The following is a 10,808-nucleotide window of genomic DNA, read 5'->3' as shown; positions in this document are numbered from 1 at the left end:
GAGTTAAATAAACTGAATGATGGAACAACAAAGTCACTTACTGGGTAATAGGAGATACACTAAGGAGGAGGGGTACTTGAAAGTCGTCGTGGGTAGCTGAGTTCCAAGATACATAGTGGGCATGTGAGAGAACCTTGAAGGATGGAGTAAAGAAATCTTCATTTACATGAGTTACTGGATAGTATTCATGGGTCTAGTCAAGTGGTCTGGGACCTGAGTCTTGGACAGGGCAAGACTGGACAATCAAGGCTCTTCCTTTTGGGGACAGGGTAAATAGTGGAATTTTGCTGAGGCTTCAATTTCATACAGCTATTTGGGAGGCATGTCAACATCCATCAGAGAGATATAAAAAAACAGCTGGAAGCTGACACAAAAAAAGCAGAAGTAGGGGAGTGGGTCCAATTTGAGCATGAGAAATTGAATATACTATATGCCTAAAATGGGCATAAAATCATATTATTCTCTTCCCTAAGGAAAAACCATTATGCATAACCCAAATGTCCCCAACCTGTCTCAGAATGGCAAAATGATTACTATCCTATCTCAGGACAAGACATTTACTCCTATTGATAAACAGCATCATTATACTTTTTTATGCCCATCATTAAGCCTATTTATAAACCACCATGTGCATATGAACTTCTCAGAAGTCATATTTGTGTAAAAAAAGTCTTATTTGTTAAATGATTTATTGGCTCCTGTCTCGAAAATACTTAACTGATAAGAATGGGCAGTTTTTGAACATAGTTCAGTATGATCCTTTCTGGGTCATTCATCATCCATTCCCCCTCACAAAACTGTTTTGGCCTATTTCCGGTTTTGGGAGCCAAGATGGTGGTAACTGCTATCTCCCTCCCTTTGTTGACCTTGACAAGCTCAGATAATGTCTCCCCCGGAAAAACCCTGGAACAGTGGGAGCAACAGAAGAGGTGAAAAAAAAAAAAAAACAAACCCTGGCCTTGAGGCTACAAAAATCTCTAAGGAGGGTTCCTCTTGTGGCCGAAGGTGACCAGTGCAGGGTCAGAGCTGTCCCAGACAACCAGACTTCAACAAAACAGCAGAAGAACCTGAACCACATGGGGATGAAAACAACAACTGTAAAGGCAAGGACCCCCTGTGTGTCTCAACACCCCAGTAGAATTGGGAAGACACTAGTACAGACAGCTAAGCTTGTTATTCTCTAGCTCAGCAGAGGAGCTTCCAGTGTCCAGACCAGCCCTCCCAGACACTTACCGAGCTAGCTCCAGGATAACTGTGGAGAAAACAAAAAGACCTCACCTGGCCTCTGCTTTCCAACACCAGCCAGCTCAGCACCAGGTAAGATGCAGTATTTTAGCTTCTAGCTGAAAGAGCCAGAGGCCACAACTCCTAAAGCCTCAAGTTTTAGGCACAAGAACTGTGGGATAGAGCTCCCTGTGCCCCAGACACAGAGATCTACTTTAAAAGCCAGGAAAAGGGTTACTATCATGAGTAAGAAGTAAAGCAGGAAGGAAAAGACCATAGAATTTTTCTGTGGTAACAAGGTCCAAAACACAAACACCAAAGAGATCTGCATTGAGATTATACTTTCATCTGCAACTTCAGAAGGGAATATGAACTGGTCTGAAGCACAAAGAGCTCTCTTGAAAGAGATCAGGAAGGATTTTAAAACCCAAATTAGAGAAAAAGAAGAAAAATTGACCAATGACTTAAAAAATGTGAAGAAAGAAATAGCAGAAGAATTTAAAAGGACAATTGGACAAACAGAAAAGGAAGCACAAAACCTAACTGGAAAAATTGGACAACTGGAAAAAGAAGCACAAAACCTAACTAAGAAAACTAGAGAAATGGAAAAAGAAGTAAAAAAATAACTGGAGAAAATTACTCCTTAAAAGAAACAGTGGGGCAGATGGAAAAGGAGATACAAAAGTTAACTGAAGAAAACAATTTAATAAAAAATATATTTGGGCAAGTAGAAGCTAACAAACCCATGAGATATCAAGAATCAGTGAAGCAGAATCTAAAGAATGAAAAAGACAGAAAAAAATCCAAAACATCTAATTGGAAAAAACGACTTATCTGGAAGATAGATCGAGGATGGAAAATTCAAGGATTATTGGTCTGCCAGAAAGTCACGATAATAAGAGTCTGGACAATAACATCCAAGAAATCATCAAGGAAAATTGCCCAGAAGTCCTAGGCCCAGAGGGCAAAATGTTCATCGAAAAATCCACAGTTCACCTCTTGAGACGGATCCCAAACTAAAAACACTAGGGAATATCATTGCTAAATTCCAGATCTGTCAAGTGAAGGAGAAAATACTGCAGACAGCCAGAAAGAAACAATTCAAATATCAAGGAGCTACAATGAGGATCACACAGGACCTTGCAGCTTCGACATTAAAAGATTGAAGGAATTGGAATAAAATATTCTGTAAGGCAAAGGAGCTGGGACTATAACCAAGGATTAATTACCCAACAAAGCTGAGCATAATATTTCAGGCAAGGAAATAGGCATTCAATGAAATAAGCGATTTCCAGATCTTTCTGATGAAAAGGCCAGAACTCAATAGAAAATTCAATCTTCAAACACAGGTCTCAAGAGAGGCATAAAAAGGTAAACAGGGGGGAAAATCTTGTTATATAAAATGGGCAAATTGTTGACATCCCTATAAGGGGAGATGATCCCTCTTAATCTTGAGAAATGTATATTTAGATGGCAGAACAGAAAGACACACATATGCAGGTGTTCCCCACACAGCCCATAAAATACCTGTAGAAAGGGACTCTCAAAAAATTCTGGAGCAGCAGAAGTTGAGAAAAATGGAGTAGAGGAGATTTTCAGCCCAGGGTGACCTGAAAGACCCACGGGAAAGGTCTGTAGCACCAGATGGGGAGCAGAGCCCAGGCCAGCTTTGGCCATGGTGCACTGTTCAAGAACAGCCCTGGAGGTAGAATCTCCAGTCTTGGAATCCCCAGTCCCAGTAGCAGTGGTTTGCAGATCCCTCAACCCACAGGAGCCAAAGGTCAGTGGCAGGGTTTTTTCAGCTGGCAGAGAATGGAGAAGGATCTTCCCATAGCTCTGGCCTTAGATAGCAGATACAGAGGCCACATCAGGAGCCCCTGAAGCGGCCTGCATACATTGTTGGATCAAAAGACCCCTGGGGGCACTGAGGAGCTGATTCTTGCCTCGGCCTTGTGTGGAGGCCCTGGGGGAGCTGGTCTTTATCTCACACTGAATGGCTGACCTGCCCATGCAGCGTATCTGAAAGTCAGTCCCCAGTGCTGGCTTGGTGGAACTAGAGGTCAGGTGGCTACAGAGAGGAAACTGCTAAGATTCTAGGCATAAAAATCTCTACCTACTCCCTGACCAGGGTACATGATTCATTGTGGCACCTTGGAGGAACTGAGAATTTACAGACCCCCAGAGTGTACCCTATTCTTGACAAAGGACCCAAAAGTCAATAAACTGGTTGGGAAAATGACCAAAAAAAGGAAGAAAATAAGACTATAGAAAGTTACTTTCTTGGTGAACAGATATCATCTCCCATCCTTTCAGATGAGGAAGAACAATGCTTGCCATAAGGGAAAGACACAGAATTCAAGGCTTCTGTATCCCACACATTCAAAATAAATATTCAATGGGCTCAGGCCATGGAAGAGCTCAAAAAGGATTTTGACAACCAAATAAGAGAGGTGGAGGAAAGATTGGGAGAGAAATGAGAGAGATGCAAGAAAAGCATGAAAAGTAGGTCAACACCTTGCTAAAGGAGACCCCAAAAAATGCTGAAGAAAATAACACCTTTAAGAATAGGCTAACTCAATTGGTGAAAGAGGTTCAAAAAGCCAATGAGGAGAAGAATGCTTTAAAACAACAGAATTAGTCAAATGGAAAAGGAGGTTCAAAAGCTCACTGAAGAAAATAGTTCTTTCAAAATTAGAATGGAACAGATGGAGGCCAACGACTTTATGAGAAACCAAGAAATCACAAAACAAAACCAAAAGAATGAAAAAATAGAAGATAATGTGAAATATCTGGTTGGAAAAACAACTGACCTGGAAAATAGATCCAGGAGAGACAATTTAAAAATTATGGGACTACCTGAAAGCCATGATCAAAAAAAAAAAAGACCCTAGACATCACCTTTCATGAAATTATCAAGGAAAACTGCCCTGATATTCTAGAACCAGGGAGCAAAATAAATATTGAAAGAATCCACTGATCACCTCCTGAAAGAGATCCAAAAAGAGAAACTGCTAGGAACATTGTGCCAAATTCCAGAGTTCCCAGGTCAAGGAGAAAATATTGCAAGGAGCCAGAAATGAACAATTCAAGTATTGTGGAAATACAATCAGGATAACACAAAGTCTAGCAGCTTCTACATGAAGGGATAGAAGGGCATGGAATGTGATATTCCAGAAGTCAAAGGAACTAGGACTAAAACCAAGAATCACCTACCCAGCAAAACTGAATATAATACTTCAGGGGGAAAAATGGTCTTTCAATGATGAAAAGACCAGAGCTAAAAAGAAAAGTTGACTTTCAAACACAAGAATCAAGAGAAGCATGAAAAAGTAAACAGCAAAGAGAAATCATAAGGGACTTACTAAAGTTGAACTATTTACATTCGTACATGGAAAGACAATATTTGTAACTCTTGAAACTTTTTCGGTATCTGGGTGGTTGGTGGGATTACACACACACACACACACACACAGAGAGAGAGAGAGAGAGAGAGAGAGAGAGAGAGAGAGAGAGAGAGAGAGAGAGAGAGAGAGAGAGAGAGAGAGAGAGAGACAGAAAGCACAGGGTGAATTGAATAGGATGGGATTATAGCTTAAAAAATGAAATTAAGAGAAATGTATATTTATTATGAAATGTAAAAGGGATATACATAGATAGAGGGAGTGGGTATACATAAAATTATGTAATGATAACAAATGCGATCTAAGGGTACAAAGAGATTGTAATGGCAGATGTGAAAAGACAGAGGAAGAAAAAATAATTTCCATCACAGGAAAAGAAACAAAAATATGTTACAGTAGAGGGAAAGAGGGAAGGGAGATGAGCATTGTTTGAGAGGTACTCTCATCTGATTGTATCCAAGGAGGGTACAACAAACTCAGTTAAGCATAGAAAAGCAATTAGTTCTGCAAGTAGTAGGAGGGGAAGGGGGGAAGAAAAGGGAGGGGAGGCTAAAAGGGAGGGAAGAAGTAATAAGGGAAAAGGGGGTTAAATGGGAGGGGGCTGAAAGAAGAGAGGGAAGAATGAGTGAGGTGGTGGTCAAAAAAGAGAAGGGAGAACTAAAAGCATAAACAAGGGGAAAGTGGATGGAGGGAAAAACACAGATAGTAATCATAACTGTGAATACGAATGGGATGAACTCTCCCATAAAACAGAGAAGGATAGCAGAGTGGACAATATGTTGTTTACAAGAAACACATTTGAAATGGGGGCCTACAAACAGTTTAAAAGTAAAAGGCTGGAGTAGAATCTTTTGTGCTTCAAATGCTGTTAAAAAAGGAGGGTAGAAATGCTACTCTCAGACAAAACAAAAGAGGAAATAGATTTAATCAAAAGACATAAGGAAGGAAACTATATCCTGCTAAAAGTCACAGACAATGAAGCAGTATCATTACTAAACATGTATGTTCCAACTGATATAGCATCCAAATTCTTAGAGGAGAAGTTAAGAGAGTTACAAGAAGAAATAGACAGCAAAATGACACTGGAGGGGGACCTCAACCTCCCCTTCTCTGAACTTGAGAAATAGAACCTCAAAATAAAAAAGAAAGAAGTTAAGGAGGTGAATAAAACTTTGGATGAGGTAGATATAATAGTTCTCTGGAGAAAATTGAATGGGGATAGAAAGGAATACAGTTTTTTTTTTCAGTGGCACATGGAACATATACAAAAATTGACCATGCACTACGGCATAAAAACCTCACAATCCAGGGCAGAAAGGCAGAGATAATCAATACATCTTTCCCAGATCATAGTGCAATACAACACTGAAATATAAACCAAAAACTAATTGGAAACGAAATAATCTAATCAGAAAGAATGAGTACGTTAAACAACAAACCATAGTAACAATCAAGAACTTCATTCAAGAGAATGACAATAATGAGACAACCTACCAAATCTTTTAGGATAGTGCAAAAGCAGTTCTTAGGGGAAGTTTTATATCTTTGAATGCCTACATGAATAAAACAGAGAAAGAGGAGATCTGCAATGAATTGCACATGCAACTGAAAAAGCTAGAAAAAGAGCAAATAGAAAATCTCCAAGTAAATACCAAATTAGAAATACTGAAAACCAAAGGAGAGATTAATAAAATTGAAATTAAGAAAACTATTGAACTAATAAATAAATCTAAGAGGTGATTTTATGAAAAAAAACAGTAAAATTGATAAACCTTTGGTCAATTTCACTAAAAAAAAGGAAAGAAAAAAACAAATTACCAATATCAAAAAGGAAAAGGGTGAAATCACCTCCAAAGAGTAGAAAATTAAACAATAATTAGAAATTACTTTGCCAAATATATGCCCATAAATTCGACAATCTAAATTAGATAGATGATTATTTTAAAAGATGTAAGTTGCCCAGGTTAATAGAAGATTAAGTTGAATACTGAAATAACCCCATCTCAGAAAGAGAAACTGAATATGCCATCAATGAGCACCCTAAGAAAAAACTCTCCAGAGCCAGATGAATTCACAAGTGAATTCTATCAAACATGTAAAGAACTTTTAATTCCAATACTATATAGACTATTTAGGAAAATTGGGGAAGAAGCAGTCCTCCCAAATGCTTTTTATGATACAAATATGGTTTTGATACCTAAAGCAGGAAAAACCAAAACAGAGAATGAAAATTACAGACAAATTTTTCTAATGGATATAGATGTGAAAATTTTAAGTAAGATTTTAGCAAAATGGATACAGCAACTTAACACGAGAATAGTACATTTATGATCAAGGAAGATTTATACCAGGAATGCAGGGCTGGTTCAATGTTAGGAAAACTGTTAGCATTAACGATCGTATCAACAACAAAACTAAGAGAAACCACATGATTATCTCAATAGATGCAGAAAAATCTTTTGACAAAACACAACACTTACTACTATTGGAAACACTGGGGCACGTAAGAATAAATGGAACTTTCCATAAAATAATAAGTGGTATCTACCTAAAACCTTCAACAAGCATTACATGCAATGGGGATAGGGTACATGCATTTCCAGTAAGATCCAGGGTGAAACAAGGATGTCCATTATCACCACTATTATTCAATATGGTACTAGAAATGGTAGCTGTAGCAATAAGAGAAGAAGAAGAAACTGGAGAAATTAGAATTGAAAAAGAAAATACTAAGTTATTTCTCTTTGCAGATGATATGATGATATACTTAGAGAATCCCAGAAAATCAAGTATAAAACTATTTGAAATAATATACAACTTTAGCAAAGTTGCAGGTTACAAAATAAACCCACACAAATCTTCTTCATTTCTATATATTCTTAACAAAGTCCAACAGCAAGAGATAGAAAGAGAAATTCCATTTAAAACTAGGATAGACAGTATAAAATATTTGAGAATCTACCTGCCAAAACAAACCCAGGGACCATATGAACACAATCACAAAAAAACTTTTAGCAGAAATAAAGTCGGATCTAAGTAAGTGGAAATTCATCAGTTGTAGGCCAAGCCAATATCATCAAAATGATAATTCTACCTAAATTAATATACTTATTCAGTGCCATGCCAATCAAACTATCAGATAATTATTTTGTAGAGCAAGAAAAATTAATGTCAAAATTCATCTGGAAAAACGAAAGTTTCAGAATACCAAGGGAACTAATGAAAAGAAATGCTAAGGAAGTTGGCCTAGTTCCACCAGATCTTAAATAGTATTATTAAGCAACAATTATCAAAACCACTTGGTACTGGCTGAGAAACAGAAAGATAGACTAGTGGAATAAGTTAGGTACTCAAGATACAGCAGGCACTCTATTTTTTCATAAACCCAAGGACCCCAGCTTCTGGGATAAGAACTCATTCTTTGATAAACATTGCTGGGAAAATTGGATAAGAGTGTGACGAAGCTAGGCATAGACCAATGCCTGACACCCGATCCAAGATTAAAGTCCAAATGGGTACATGATCTAGGTGTAAAGATTGACACTACAAAAAAATTAGTAGGGCAAGGAATAGTGTATTTATCAGATTTGTGGAAAAGGGAAGAATTTTTGACTAAACATGAGATAGAAAACATTCTGAAGTGCAAAATGGTTAAATTTGATTACATTAAATGGAAAAATTTTTGCACAACCAAACCCAGTGCAACCAAGATTAGGAGGGAAGCAGAAAATTGGGAAAGAATTTTTGCAACTAGTGTCTGTGCTGAAGGCCTCATTTCTAAAATATAGAGAGAACCGAGTCAAATATGACTAAGAATATATGTCATTCCCCAAATGACAAATGGTAAAAGGATATGAACAGGCAGTTTTCAGAAGAAAGTAAAGAAATTAAAGCTATCTATATTCATATGAATAAAATGCTCTAAATCACTATTCATTAGAGAGATAAAAATCAAAACAAATCTGAGATACCACCACACCTCTAAGATTGGTTAACATGACAAAACAAGATGATGATAAATGTTGGAGAACATGTGGGAGAGTTGGAACGCTAATGCATTGTTGGTGGAGCTGTGAGCTGATCCAACCATTTTGGAAAGCAATTTGGAACTATACCCAAAGGGGTACAAAAATGTGCATCCCCTTTGACCCAGCAATACTGCTTCTAGGACTGTATCCCCAAAAGATCATAAAAATATAAGAGGGTCTCACATGTATAAAAATATCTATAGCAGTTCTCTTTGTGTTGACCAAAAACTGGAATTCAAAGGGATGCCTATCAAATGAGGAAGAGGTGAATAAATTGTGGTATATGAAAGTAATGGAATACTCTTTTACTATAAGAAATGATGAACAGGAAGACTTCAGAGAGGCTTGGAAAGACTCATATGAACTAATGTTGAGTGAAAGGAGCAGAACCAGGAGGACTTTGTACACAAAAGTAGTCACAATGTGTGAGGATTTTTTCTGGTAGACTTAGTACTTCATTGCAATGCAAGACTTAAAAAATTCCCAGTGGTCTGTTATGGCAAAATGCTTTCCATATGCAGAGAAAGAACTATGGTATTCTACTGCAGAATGTAGCAGATCATGTTCTTTTGTATTATGTTTTGGTTTCTTTTATGAGTTCTCCCATTCATTTTAATTCTTCTATGCAAGGTGAAAATGTATTTACTAGGAATGCATGTGTAGAAGCTATATAAAATTATATACTGTCTCAGGGAGGGAGGGAGAGGGAGGGGAAAAATCTAAGTTATATGGAAGTAATTGTGGACAACTGAAAATAAATGAAATTTGAAAAGAATTGTTTTGGTCTCAAGATCCTTTTCCCTCAGAGGACTCATATATCTTGACACAGTATCTTTTGTCCCTCCAATTTGCAGACCTTATTTCCTATGACATTCTTCAAGGAATTCATTCCAAGAAAGAGCTTGGTGGAATTGGGCAGCATATTATTTTCTAATAGATAGGGGGAGGTTAAGAACTGTTGTATAATGATGGTAGGTCTGTATTTACTTAGAAGAAAAGTTTCCATTAATAGCCTTGGCAGTAATTTTGAGCCACTGGATAAGAGGGAGAGTTCTTATTTAGCCAGTGTAGAAAAATAGGGAAACTCCTCCACTGAGGCCTCTAAGGGGAGTAAAGATTTTGTACCATTCCCCTGCGGTAGCTCTCAAGGTACTTTTGACAAGTAGCTCACAAAGCACTCTGTGGGTAGGAGAGCAATAGTATCAGCTTGGATCCTGGGATAATTTGCATGAAAGACTATTATAACTTGTTATTCATTTTATTACAGATGACCCTAAAAAAGTATAAACTGTTGACTGTCCCACAAGTAACCATGAAGAGATCCTGATGTCTCTGGGCTGAGATTGATCATCATCACCTCTTTTCTTTAGGATACACATTGTAAAATGCAAATATTCAGCATCACCTATTAACTGGATGAGACTATGACACCTTGAGACTTAGTTTTTCCTTTTTTTAAATTAATTTCTTTTTAGCTTTCAACATTCGTTTCTGTAAGGGGCGCTGACTGCCACGCCATCTGGGATGCCACACTGATGGACATCAGGTAAACCGAGTCGGGTGCAGGGAAGGGTGAACAAGATGGCGCTGGAAGGGATGGCCTCACCCCTGGTTTGTTGTTGTCACTATAGTTCCAGCTTCTGTTCATTTCTATAGTTTTGGGTTTGTTTATGTGTGTTACCATGGTTCACTGGGCTAGCTGGCAAAGACTATATAATCAGAGTGCTTGCTTGAACAAATCGGAGTTGCTTCACTGACCCACTCTCCTGCCTCATTCTCTTACTCGCGAGCTCCACAGGAGGACGAGCAGCCTGCTGGCCAGGCATAAGACTTGCTCCTCTCGGTAAGCTATGCCGTAACCATAGCACGTTTCCACAAGATTTTGAGTTCCAAATTTTTACCCCATCTCTTTCCTGTCTTCACCCTAAGATGGCATGTATTCTGATTATACCCCCTTCTGTCACCCACCTGCCTATCTTAACCTCTTTCCCTTTACATTTTTATAAGGTAAGATAGATTTCTATGCCTCATTATCAGTAAATTTTATTTAGTAGATGCATGAAAAAGCAATTTTTAATATTCCTTTTAAAACTTTGAGTTTCAAATTCTCTCCCTTTATCCCTCTCCACCCACCCTCACTGAGAAGGCAAACAAT

The sequence above is a fragment of the Notamacropus eugenii genome, chromosome 3 (genome assembly GCF_028372415.1).
Source record: "Notamacropus eugenii isolate mMacEug1 chromosome 3, mMacEug1.pri_v2, whole genome shotgun sequence".
NCBI classification, from domain to species: Eukaryota; Metazoa; Chordata; class Mammalia; order Diprotodontia; family Macropodidae; genus Notamacropus; species Notamacropus eugenii.
The sequence above is the reverse complement of the archived record's forward strand: the minus strand, read 5'-3'. Positions refer to the sequence as shown.